We start from the raw sequence: 13,317 nt of genomic DNA on the forward strand, positions 1-13,317 counted from the left end.
AAGTCTTATGGTCGTGTTCATGCCAACCACGTTGATTTGAACGAAGCCCAAGACCAGCCTGCTACTGTGATGGGTACACTCCTCGTAAATTCAGTACCAGCATCCGTTTTATTTGATACAGGTGCATCGCATTCATTCATGTCAGAAGATTTTGCATACAAGCACGATGTTAGATGTGGGCAGATGAACACTTCGGTAGTGGTAAAAACCCCGCGGGACAATGTCAGACCTCCATGGTTGGCATCGACGTCCCTGTGGAAATCGAAGGGTTGGAATTTCGCGCCTCGCCCATTATCCTGAAGTCGTCTAACATTGACCTCATTCTGGGAATGGATTGGTTAAAGGAGCATACTGCTTCTATCGTTTGCGCCACTAAGACCGTCCATCTGCTACACCCTTCTGATGAAATAATTAGCTACGATGCTCATCTGGTTCAGAATGCCGAGGCCAGGCTTTATGCCTTAAACGCATTGAACGCTGCACCACTCAAGGGCATTGAAAACATTCCCATCGTGCGTGAATTCCTAGACGTCTTTCCTGAAGAACTCCCAGGGATTTCCCCTGCTAGAGCTGTCGAATTCGTCATCGACTTGAAACCAGGCACCACTCCTATAGCCAAGCGACCCTACAAGATGCCGCCGCATGAACTCCTTAAGCTTAAGGAGGAAATCGATCAGTCTCTTCGCAGTGGTTTAATTCGCCCAAGTTGCTCTCCTTGGGGAGCACCTTCTCTCTTTGTCAAGAAGAAGGATGGGACAAACCGATTGGTCCAAGACTACCGTCCTATAAACCAAGCTACAATTCAGAATAAGTATCCTCTGCCTTGGATCAATGATCTGTATGATCAACTGGCTAGTTCATCAGTGTTCTCTAAACTCGACTTGAGGTTGGGTTACCATCAGATCCGTGTTCGTGAAGAGGATATCCCAAAGACTGCCTTTGTGACTCGATATGGTTCATACGAGTACACCGTCATGTCTTTTGGCTTAACCAATGCTCCAGCCACCTTCTCTCGCCTGATGAACTATATATTCATGGATTACCTCGACAAGTTCGTCGTGGTTTATCTGGATGATATTCTGGTATTTTCCAAGAATGAAGAGGAACATGCTGAACATCTTCGTCTTGTGCTGGAAAAGCTACGAGAGCATCAACTATACGCCAAGTTCTCCAAATGTGAATTCTGGCTTCCCGAAGTAACCTATCTCGGGCATGTCATCTCTAAGGATGGTATTGCCGTCAACCCTGAACGAGTCCAGGCTATTCTTGATTGGACTCCTCCGAAGAACGTTAAGCAAGTCAGAAGTTTTCTCGGTCTCGCCAGCTATTGCCGTCGATTCGTCGAGAACTTCTCCAAGATCGCCAGGCCCCTGACTAACCTATTGCATAAGGGCGTCAAGTTCCAATGGACAGACAAATGTCAGGAAAGCTTCCAGGCACTCAAAGACAAGTTGACTTCTGCCCCAGTACTAGCTCCACCTGATACTAAGAAGGACTTCGTCATTTACTGCGACGCTTCCCGTCAAGGATTAGGCTGTGTCCTAATGCAGGAGCGCAAAGTGATTGCCTATGCCTCTCGACAATTGCGCCCTCACGAAGAGAACTACCCAGTTCACGACCTCGAGCTTGCTGTTGTTATCCATTCACTGAAACAGTGGCGACATTACCTTCTCGGTAATCGTTGCGAGATCTTCACCGACCACCAAAGTCTGAAGTATCTGTTTACTCAGCCAGACCTGAACCTCCGTCAGCAGAGATGGATGGAGATTGTTGCAGACTTTGACTTGGGTATTTCCTATACACCAGGCAAGGCTAATGTAATGGCTGATGCCTTGAGCCGCAAGTCTTACTGCAACCACCTCCAGGTTCACAAAGTTCAGCCCTCACTTGTTGAGGAATTCAGGAAGCTGAACCTCCATATTGTTCCTCCTGGTGCTCTCACTCCCCCTCCTCCTGAGAGCCGCAAGATGAATCTCCGTGTTGTTTCCCAGGGTTCCCTCTATACCCTGGCTGTCGAACCCGATCTCATGAGCTCCATCAAGACATTACAGGGATATGACTCTGAAGTCCACAAGATTAAGCGCGACCACAAGGAAGGAAAGCCATCATTCTTCACTATTGCTGATGATGGCGCCTTGTACTTCAAAGGCCGCCTAGTGGTGCCATGTAAGAAGGAAAACCTGAATATGACTCAGGAGGTTATGAAAGAAGCTCATGATACGCCTCTATGTATCCATCCTGGTAGTACAAAGATGTACCAAGACATCCGCCAGAGATTCTGGTGGTCTAACATGAAGCAAGACATTGCTCGTTATGTTGTTGAATGTGACATTTGCCGTCGTATCAAAGCAGAACATCAAAGGCCTGCTGGAACTCTGCAACCTATCTCTATTCCTGAATGGAAATGGGACCATGTCGAGATGGACTTCGTCACTGGATTTCCCAAATCGCAAAAAGGTAATGATGCTATTCTTGTCGTCATTGACCGGCTTTCTAAAGTTGCACATTTTCTGGCGGTCAAAGAAACGATCACTGCTAGTCAGCTTGCAACTCTCTACATGTCCAGAATTGTTTCGCTTCACGGTATTCCACTGGTTATCAGTTCGGACCGTGGCAGCTTATTCACTTCAAGATTCTGGGCAAGTTTCCAAGAAGCTATGGGAACTCATCTGTCATTCAGTACTGCGTTTCATCCGCAGTCGCAAGGGCAAGTTGAACGTGTCAACCAAATTCTCGAAGACATGCTTCGAGCTTGTGTTATTTCCTTCGGCAAGAAATGGGAGGAATCTCTCCCGTATGCTGAGTTCTCTTATAATAATAGCTATCAAGCTAGTCTGAAGATGGCCCCCTTTGAAGTGTTATATGGACGAAAGTGACGAACCCCTCTGAACTGGTCAGAAACTGGGGAACGTCCACTCTTTGGTCCGGATATTATCCAACATGCCGAAGAACAAGTCCGCATTATTCGCGAGAATCTCAAGACTGCTCAGTCACGTCAGAAGAGTCAGTATGACCGTAAACATAAGGACATGGTCTATCAAACTGGCGAAAAGGCCTATCTTCGAGTTACACCAATGAAGGGTGCTCACCGCTTCGGGATCAAGGGCAAACTAGCTCCTCGCTATATTGGCCCATTCACTATTCTCGAAAGGCGTGGAAAGGTGGCATACCAACTGGAACTTCCGCCAAACCTTTCTCAGGTTCACGATGTGTTCCACGTGTCACAGCTTCGCCGTTGCTTCAAGGACCCAATCCGAGGAGTGGATCATGAAGTGCTCGAATTGCAACAGGACCTCTCCTATAAAGAGCATCCGGTCCGCATTCTCGACCAAGCTGAACGCCGCACACGTCAGAAGGCGATCAAGTTCCTCAAAGTTCAGTGGTCGCACCATTCTGAAGATGAAGCCACTTGGGAACGAGAGGATCGTCTGCGTGATGAATACCCCGCACTCTTTCCTTCTACCTCCTAAATCTCGGGACGAGATTTCTTATAGTGGAGGAGATTTGTAACGCCCGGATAATTATGCTACAGTAAAACTCTCCTAAGGATGCCATGTCATCTATGTTACTGTTGCTAATCAAGTGGTAGTTCAAAACCCTTGCAAATTCAAAAATGAATTAGCGACAAACACCCAAAGTTTTCAAAAGTCAAAACAAAAATGTTCGAGGGTTGCCAAATATTGCATCGGTAATTATGGTGAAGTAAACACATTTTTATAAGATGCCTAAATACTTTTAAATGAATTTAAACAGAAAAGAAATAATAAAGAAAATACTAAGGGGAAAAACAAATAGAGGGAAAAATAAAGAAAACCCCCCTTCCCCCCTGGGCCGAAAGGCCCAGCTGGCCAGCAGCCAGCCACCCAACCGGCCCAACTCCCCGCACCGCACCCTCTCCCTGTTCCTCGGTTCCGCGCCGCTACAGGGCGCGGTCGCCACCGGACCCCCCTCGCCGGCGCCGCGGGGGGATAAGATTGCCAGCCCCCCCCCCCCCCCGCCTCCTCAATCCCGCCTCCCACTCGCCCTCGGCCCCCGCGCCTCTCCTTCTCCCCTCCAGACCCACCGCGCTCTCCTCCGCGTTCCCCCCACCACGCCCGAACACCGCCATGGAACCGCCGCCGTGAATCGCGCGGCCACAGCCATCGCCTCGCCGCGCCTGCGTGTCCGTCGACGCCTCCATCGTCTTCCTTGTCCACCGGAGGCCTCAACTGGAGCGGGGGAGCCCCGAATCACCGGATCCCCTTCGTCCACGTCTCCGGCTGCCGCGTTCTTCATCAACTCCGGCGACGCCTTCTGCAGCTACTAAGCCACCCAAGGGCCATCTTGCGTGCCGCACGGTGAGCTCCCCATCTCCTGGTCATCTACGTTAGCCCCCTCGCGCACCGTAGTTGCCCCGTCACCGTTGCCGTGAGCACGTCGCCGCGGATCGCCTCGCCACCGTGGCCATGGCCTCTGTCGTGCTCGCCTGAGCACGGCATCGTGCTCCTAACGCTCACCGGAGCCCTACGCGCCCGCGCACTAGCCTCCCCGTGCCTTCTAGCGTGTTTCCCGCCGGGGACCCGACTGCGCCGCCGCCTGCGCGCGTCGCCGGCGCCCTTCCGGTGACCAAATGGCCACGGGGCCGAGCCCTTTGTGCTCAGCGCATCGCGCAGCTCCGCCCTAGCCTTCCCGTCAGCCCCGACGCATGCTGCGTCGCCGTCTTCCTCTCACGCCCGAACCACCTCGCCGCTGTCGAGCCTGTAGCGCTCGATTCCGGCCACCCCCGCCGACGTGCTCCCCTCCACCGGACGCGGCGCGAAGAGGCCGTTCCAGAGGGCCTGGCCACGCTCGATTTGGTGCCCCATGGGCGAAATCCGACGCTCGCCCGAGCCGCGCCGCCGCGTTTTGCCTCGCCGGTGTCGTTCCGGCGCCGTCCGCCGACGTGGCTAGGCGGCCCCCACCCCCTGGGTCACAGCCAGTGGGCCATGGGGGCCCCGTTGACTGGATTGACCCAGTAAACGTGCTGACGGGGCAGCCCAGTGGCACTGACATGCGGGGCCCATGCCATAAACAAATAAAATAAATAGATAATTGGCTAATTAATTAAATAAGTTAATTAAAACCTAATCTCTCGCTGACTACCGGGCCCCACCCACTAATTAGCCTATTTAGTTAGTTTTAAAACCCTGTTAGTACCCTGTCAATGACATGTGGGTCCCACTGGACCCACCTGTCTGGTTTGACTGGTCAACCGACCAGTTGACATGCTAACATCACTCTGATGTCATGCTGACGTCATCATTTACTATTCTGGATAATGTTGGATTTAAATAATTAACTAAATTCCTGAAAATGATTTAAATCTTTAGAAAATCATATCTTTTAATCCGTAACTCGGATGAAAATACTTTCTACATGAAAGTTGATCAGAACGACGAGACGAACCCGGGTACGCAGCCCGTTCGTTCACCACACACCTCTAACATATCAAACACGCAACTTTCCCCCTCCGGTTCATCTGTCCGAAAACGCGAAACACCGGGAATACTTTCCCGGATGTTTCCCCCCTTCGTCGGTATCACCTACTACCGCGATTGGGCACACCTAGCATCGTTACTTGTCATGTCATGCATCGATATGCATTTGTTTGCATTGTATTCATTGTTTCTTCCCCCTCTTCTCTCCCGTAGACCACGAGACCGACGCTGCTGCTGCCCAGTTCGACTACGGAGTTGACGACCCCTCCTTCTTGCCAGAGCAACCAGGCAAGCCCCCCCCCTTGATCACCAGATATCGCCTATTCTCCTCTATACTGCTTGCATTAGAGTAGTGTAGCATGTTACTGCTTTCCGTTAATCCTATTCTGATGCATAGCCTGTCATTGTTGCTACAGTCATTGATACCTTACCCGCAATCCTAAATGCTTAGTATAGGATGCTAGTTTATCATCATTGGCCCTACATTCTTGTCAGTCTGCCTTGCTATACTATAGGGCCGTGATCACTCGGGAGGTGATCACGGGTATATATTATACATACTTGCATACTATACAGATGGTGACTAAAGTCGGGTCAGCTCGAAGAGTACCCGCGAGTGATTCACGGATTGGGGGCTGAAAGACCTTTGTCCCGACGGCCCTCTGTGTGGATCTTTGTGGCGGAGCGACAGGGCAGGTTGAGACCACCTAGGAGACAGGTGGGCCTGGCCCTGTTCGGCGTTCGCGGATACTTAACACGCTTAACGAGATCTTGGTATTTGATCTGAGTCTGGCCATTTGGTCTATACGCACTAACCATCTACGCGGGAGTAGTTATGGGTATCCCGGCGTCGTGGTATCAGCCGAAGCCTTCTTGACGTCAGCGACTGAGCGGCGCGCGCCGGGTTGGACTGCGTTAACGCAACTTCCTTTGTAATGGAGGTTGCTAGGTCTGCTCACCGGCCGCGTACGCAACGTGCAGGTGTGCAATTAGCGATGGGCCCAGACCCCTGCGCGCATAGGATTTAGACCGGCGTGCTGACCTCTTTGTTGTGCCTAGGTGGGGCTGCAACGTGTTGATCTTCCGAGGCCGGGCATGACCCAGGAAAGTGTGTCCGGCCAAATGGGATCGAGCGTGTTGGGTTATGTGGTGCACCCCTGCAGGGAAGTTAATCTATTCGAATAGCCGTGATCTTTGGTAACAGGACGACTTGGAGTTGTACCTCGACCTTATGACAACTAGAACCGGATACTTAATAAAACACACCCTTCCAAGTGCCAGATACAACCCAGTGATCGCTCTCTAACAGGGCGACGAGGAGAGGATCGCCGGGTAGGATTATGCTATGCGATGCTACTGGAGATGCTACTTGGAGATGCTACTTGGAGATGCTACTTGGAGGACTTCAATCTACTCTCTTCTACATGCTGCAAGACGGAGGCTGCCAGAAGCGTAGTCTTCAATAGGAATAGCTATCCCCCTCTTATTCTGGCATTCTGCAGTTCAGTCCACTGATATGGCCTCCTTACACATGTACCCATGCATATGTAGTGTAGCTCCCTGCTTGCGAGTACTTTGGATGAGTACTCACGGTTACTTTGCTCCCTCTTTCCCTCGTTTTCCTCTTCTTCTCGGATGCCGCAACCAGACGTTGGAGCCCAGGATCCAGACGCCACCTTCGACGAGGACTCCTACTACACTGGAGGTGCCTACTACTACGTGCAGCCCGCTGATGACGACCAGGAGTAGTTAGGAGGATCCCAGGCAGGAGGCCTGCGCCTCTTTCGATCTATATCCCAGGTTGTGTTAGCCATCTATGGCTACTTGTTTACTTATGTCTGTACTCAGATATTGTTGCTTCCGCTGACTCGTCTATGATCGAGCACTTGTATTCGAGCCCTCGAGGCCCCTGGCTTGTATTATGATGCTTGTATGACTTATTTATGTTTTTAGAGTTGTGTTGTGATATCTTCCCGTGAGTCCCTGATCTTGATCGTACACATTTGCGTGCATGATTAGTGTACGATTGAATCGGGGGCGTCATAGTTGATGACTGCGCCGTGAAAAAAGTTTCCGGAGTGTCAAGCAATACAAAACTAGCCGCATGGGTGGCATGATCATGGGAGGTCGGACTTGCTACCGTATTGTGTATGGCTGCAAGATGATGAAGCGATGGTGGTCCCGACAACTCTCGCACGTAATCCGACGTTTTGACATCGTCCATGTCCCGTACGGCATTAAAATATTCCCTCGAATCTCGTTCTATAGCGAGACTTAAATTTTTCTGCGAATAAACCAGAACACAGCAGTAGCAGTAATCTGTAGAAAGGATAATTTGCATGGAATAGATCTAACTGAAAATATATCACCTGATCGTCCCACCGATCCGTGGCGATCGCCCAGAAGGCTCTCAATGAAAGCACCAATGTCAGTTCTATATTCGGCATATCTCGTAGTAGGGGTCCTAAGCTAGGCGTCTTGGAGCGATGGTACATGGACACAAGATTTTATTGAGGTTCGGGCCCTCTTGATGGAGGTAAAACCCTACGTCCTGCTTTTGATTGTATTCATATGGGGTGCAGTATAGAGTACATGTATCTACCACGAGATCGTTCTAATGAATATTAGATTATTTATTGACTAGCTGGCCTCGGTTTATATAACACACCGGAGGCCTACGGTTTAGAGGAGTCCTTGTCTTGGGCGCCAAGTCTTGTGGAATTCTCCTTGTATGCGGCATGGGATGTCCGAAGTGGCCCATAACCGAACCGCCATGGGGGTCCTCGGCCTGATCCAGCTGGTCGGGAGACGACGTGGTACTCGTGAGTACCCCCTAGTTCAGGAAACCGTCACTAGGTGAATGATTTTGTGTTGATGTCCCCTCTACGGGCTAAACCCTACGGCTTATATACACGCCAGGAAAGGGTATCTAGGGTTAAAAGGTCGGTAGCTATGAGCTCGGCAGCGGCACAGATCTTGGAGTACACGTCAAGTCTTCGGGGGAGACAGTCTTGACCACGCCTCCTACGTGCGGCTTCCGGAGTCTATCTTGATCACGAATGGCGGCTTGCCGGCCCAACCCAAAGAGAGTGGGCCGGCTGGGTTAGTACCCGAAACTGTCACTCATCAATCTCATTGGAGCATGTCAAGATTTCTCGTCCATGTTTATCGGACCGCTATTCTTTCTCACAACCTCCTGATCCTTGTATAGCCCACATTCCATGTTTTTACCATATATGACCTCATATACAATTAGGACTAATTTATTAGATTAACGACTCGTGTCCACTATGGGGTGATATGTTGATCTCGTCAAGAAGATCTCACCGAGAATAGCTTCAATGAAATATCAACGAGTTATCTTCCTTCAAAAGACGATTTCTACATTGTTTCTCATACAAGGGCTTTTGAGACATCTTACATTATTTTTAAAATCACTATTACACAACTGAACCTAATTAAGTGCCAGAGCACTCATTAATGCCGTAACATGTATGACTTCATTCTCCGTCATGCATTGGTTAGCTGGATACTATGAACCAAAATTAGATATAATTTAATGTGGATATAACCGATATTTGCCCATTTTCAAAGTAAAAGGCCATACAAACCGAAAATTTTAGATTTTTGAAAAAATGAGAAAGCAAAAGTACTACTAGCATGTCATGTTGTTTTAGGCAGTGGTACAGAAACTGATAACATCAAACGTCTTGTGTTTCGGATGCATCTGAATATCAAGATGAGAATGAATTGACATTGTGATTCGGTGTTTCTCCCCCTTTTTTTATCTTTTGATTGAAATCATTCAAAGAGGTCCAATTCAAACACCCACGCCCATCAAAGCAACTTCAATGGGGCGACTCATTTCGTCCGCCGCCGTCAGTTGGGGTCGGCGCGGACACAAAAAGCACCCAACACGCCGACCCAAATGAATGCGCGTCCACTTTTCATCCGCGGACGACCAATTTCCGGCCCATTTTTAAGCCGGATTTATGTCGATGCGAACATGCTGATCGGTGGCACATTGGCCTCTCCGTTTTTGAAAATTTAAGAGCGAGACTTCCCAAGCCAAAGACGAACGAAAGTGTTACCGTCCTACCACAATTATTTACTCCAAACTTTGAATTGTGATTCAAACTCGAAAACCACCAAAACCCATCTTCCCCTTCTCACCCTCTGTGCCACTACCACTTCACTCCACTCAATCCCCAAAATGGGGACGCTGCTCCCCCTCCTCCCCCTCCTCCTCGCCGCCGCCATCGCCGGCGTGCGTTGCGCGCCGGTGTACAGGCCCGAGTACCTGGTGGACGGGAACCAGCTGGTAGACATGCAGTACCACATGGCCCCGTCGTGTCAGGCGCGCCGACCAACCTGTTCCTCATCTGGTACGGCCGGTGGGAGGCCCCGGCGAAGGCTGTGCTCCGCGACTTCCTCGCCTCCCTCTCCGCTCCGGCGCCGTTCCCCGCCGTCTCCGACTGGTGGGCCCGCACGCCGCGGCTCTACACGGACCAATCCGGCGCCAATGTCACCGCTACATTCGCCATCGCCGGGGAGCACTCCGACGCCGTTTACTCCCACGGCGCCTCCCTGAAGCGGATCGACATGCAGTCCATCATCCGCACCGCCGTGGTCGCGTACCCGGACCCTCTGCCGCTCGACCCGTACAACGGCGTGTACCTGGTGCTCTCCTCACCGGACGTGCAGGTGGAGGAGTTCTGCCGCGCCATGTGCGGCTTCCACTACTTCACCTTCGCGTCCGTGGTCGGGGTCACCGTCCCGTACGCGTGGGTCGGTAACAGCGGCTCGCAGTGCCCAGGGAGGTGTGCGTATCCGTTCGCCGCGCCGGAGTACGGCGCCAGCGGGCAGGGGGTGCTGCGGCCGCCGAACGGCGACCCCGGGGTGGACGGGATGGTGATCGTGCTGGGGCACGAGCTTGCGGAGCTGGCCACCAATCCGCTGGTGAACGCGTGGTACGCCGGTGACACGCCAACGGCGCCCACGGAGATCGCCGACCTCTGCCTCGGGGTCTACGGCGACGGCGGTGGAGCAGGCGGGTTCATCGGGAATGTCTCCCACGCAGCCGACGGCAGCTCTTACAACGTGAACGGCGTCAACGGCCGGCGGTTCCTGGTGCAGTGGCTCTGGAACCCCGTCCTCGGCGCGTGCTACGGACCCAACTCCAGCAACTGAAGCCGCTCTTCTCTTCCCCGGATCCGTGGCTTCTCTCAGTTGATGCCGTTGCGCTGGATGGCGTTGCAGAGGCAGATGGCAAGTCCATGGATGGATGGGTACGGCATGGCATGATAACCAGATACTGAATGTCTGAAATGTCATTCAGACTCGATCTGTTCCTTATTTGCTGGCCCAGGGTTTGCGATAGGTTTATGGATTTTGATAGATCTGTATCTGTCAGGACAAGATGCAAATTTTTGCAGGAAGAAAACAAATTAGGATGCGTTTGTAACGTATTTTCAGCATAAAGTATGATCAAGTTAGAGTAATGTACTGTCAGGACGTACATTTAGTTTCCAAGTTCATACTTTCGTCGTTGCTCGTACTGACAAAGTGTTTCTTGCTTTTGACTTTCCTTTCATCATCGAAATCTCTGCATCTTGGTCTCCGTTTCTTGGTCTGTGGTGAACTTTTAGTGGGTGTGATGATTCTTGTTTCTCGGTACTCCCTCCCTTCCTAAATACTCCCTCCCTAAACTAATATAAGAGTGTTTAGATTACTACTTTAATGATCTAAACACACTTATATTAGTTGACAGAGGGAGTAGTTTAGTAAGTCTTTTTACAGATTCCATGATAAGAGCAAGCACAATAAAACTGAGTCGGCTGGCTATAAAAAATAAGAAAACGTTTCCTTACGGACGACCGGCCGAGCGCTCGGCCGGTCGCCCCTCGCTCGCTCGCGTTGCTATAGGGAAGCGGATTGGGCCACGTGACTTTTGATGGGCCTTCGGGAAAGATGTCCTTTCTCCTATCTCCTTCACATTGTTCTAAAAAAGACCTTCATGTAACTATTTTTTTCTCTGCTTTGTTTCTTCCTCTTGCCTTGTTGCTTCTCTCCTCTCTCTTTTATGCATAGCATGAGCTTGTCAACACCGATAGCATGACCTCCTGCTGCTTTTGTGAGCACCCCTCCCCCAATGCTGCAAGCATGTATCTCCCCACATGCCCCGCCGATGCTACATCCTGAGAGATTTTTTGCTGAAATTAGCGTTGCGTTTTTTGCTGCGTGTGTGCTTCAACAAGCTCTGTGCAACCGCAAAGCTGCAACCGGCACCTGAAAGAGCTAAAACTGTCCATGAAAATCTTCAAGCAGATATGGCAGAAACTAGGGGCGGCCAGTGCTGCAACTGTTGACAAAAAAAGGTTCTACCCTATATTGAAAAACCTTCAAGCAAGCACTATGCAACGGAAAAAGTTTCAACCATTGACAGAAAAGCTTCAACCCTAGATGAAAAAAGCTTCAATCAAGCACTATGCAATGGAAAAAGTTTCAACCATTGACAGAAAAGCTTCAACCCTAGATGAAAAAAGCTTCAACCAGACAGTGTGCAACAGAAAAACTTACAACCATTGATATAAAAAGATTCAACCGTAGATGAAAAAAGTTTCAACCGTTGACAGAAAAGCTTTAACCCTAGATGAAAAAAACTTCAACCAGACAGTGTACAACAAAAAAAGTTACAACCATTGATATAAAAAGCTTCAACCATCGATGAAAAAAGCTTCAACCGATGACCGGCAATGGAAAAAAACTTCATAGAGGCTCGTGTTTCCACGGAAGCTGAACCAGGCGTTGGCCGGTGCTGGAACTAGTGAAGACCAATGCTACAACCGATAATGCTTCAGCCGGTGATGGCGAAGCCGCAACCGTGCAATTCATAGCTACAACCCGGCATGAAAAGAGTTGTAACCAACGAGCACGGAAGCTGCGACCGGTGATGAAAATAGCTATAACCGTCAAGCACGGAAGCTGCAACCAGTGACAAAAAAGATACCACCGACGAGTCCAAAAGCTACAACCGGCGTGCAAAAAAGCTGCAACCGTCGAGTGATATTATTGTAGCTAGCCCAGATCTGCCTACGAGAGCTTCCGCTCGAGTTTCCAATGACGACTCGAATTCAGTTGAAGCTAGCTCGTCATGCATGTGGTACTGTAGATCTATTAAGCTGCTTGAATGCTTGCTTGCAAGTTAGCTTTGCACGTAGGACCTACACTCCGACGATTTGATCTACTTTCTAAATCCAACATGGAGCATGGTGTCGGGCGAGTGCGGCCGGCGCAGCTAGTCGAGGACGAGCGCCGGTGGCCGGTAGGAGCGGGCGGCGCGTTGGACCGGCAAGCTGTGTAGGGCTTTTCTTTTTTGTGCGTTGAGATCAGAGGTTCGGGACGGGAAGACGAGAAAATCTAACGACACGGGGTGTTTCGATCCAACGTGCGCGCGTTGACCGGCCGAAATTTTGGGCCGGTCCGTCGGCGCCTATCATTGCCCTAAAAAATAAAAGGTAAATATACCACAAGTCACAGAGCTTGCACACGACGGTCAGCTTAGTGCATAAATTTGTAAAATACATGTTTCTAGTCATCTAACTTGTCCTCTTGTTTATATACGGTGTTTTCTATCGTATCCGGCTGTATCATTACGGGTGCCAACATGATGAGGCCTACAGTCAGTGGCTGAGGTGGTGGTAATCCGCACGCACTTTTTTTCTCAGATAGCACCCTTGCATTTTATTTATTTATATGCAGAAAATTCTTAAATAAAAGTCAAAATAATTGTTGCACAAAGTGGGATTTGAACCCATGACCAACCATGATTCGCCCCGCATAGAAGCCACCAGACCAACTG

At 50.3% G+C, this 13,317-nt stretch overlaps 1 pseudogene; it reads left to right on the plus strand.

Annotated features, from left to right (window-relative positions):
* The first annotated feature begins 9,591 nt into the window (after positions 1–9,591).
* On the plus strand, positions 9,592–11,057 carry LOC123185211 (protein EXORDIUM-like 5; annotated as a pseudogene).
* Positions 11,058–13,317: the final 2,260 nt, after the last annotated feature.

Source organism: Triticum aestivum, chromosome 2A (genome assembly GCF_018294505.1).
Source record: "Triticum aestivum cultivar Chinese Spring chromosome 2A, IWGSC CS RefSeq v2.1, whole genome shotgun sequence".
NCBI lineage: Eukaryota > Viridiplantae > Streptophyta > Magnoliopsida > Poales > Poaceae > Triticum > Triticum aestivum.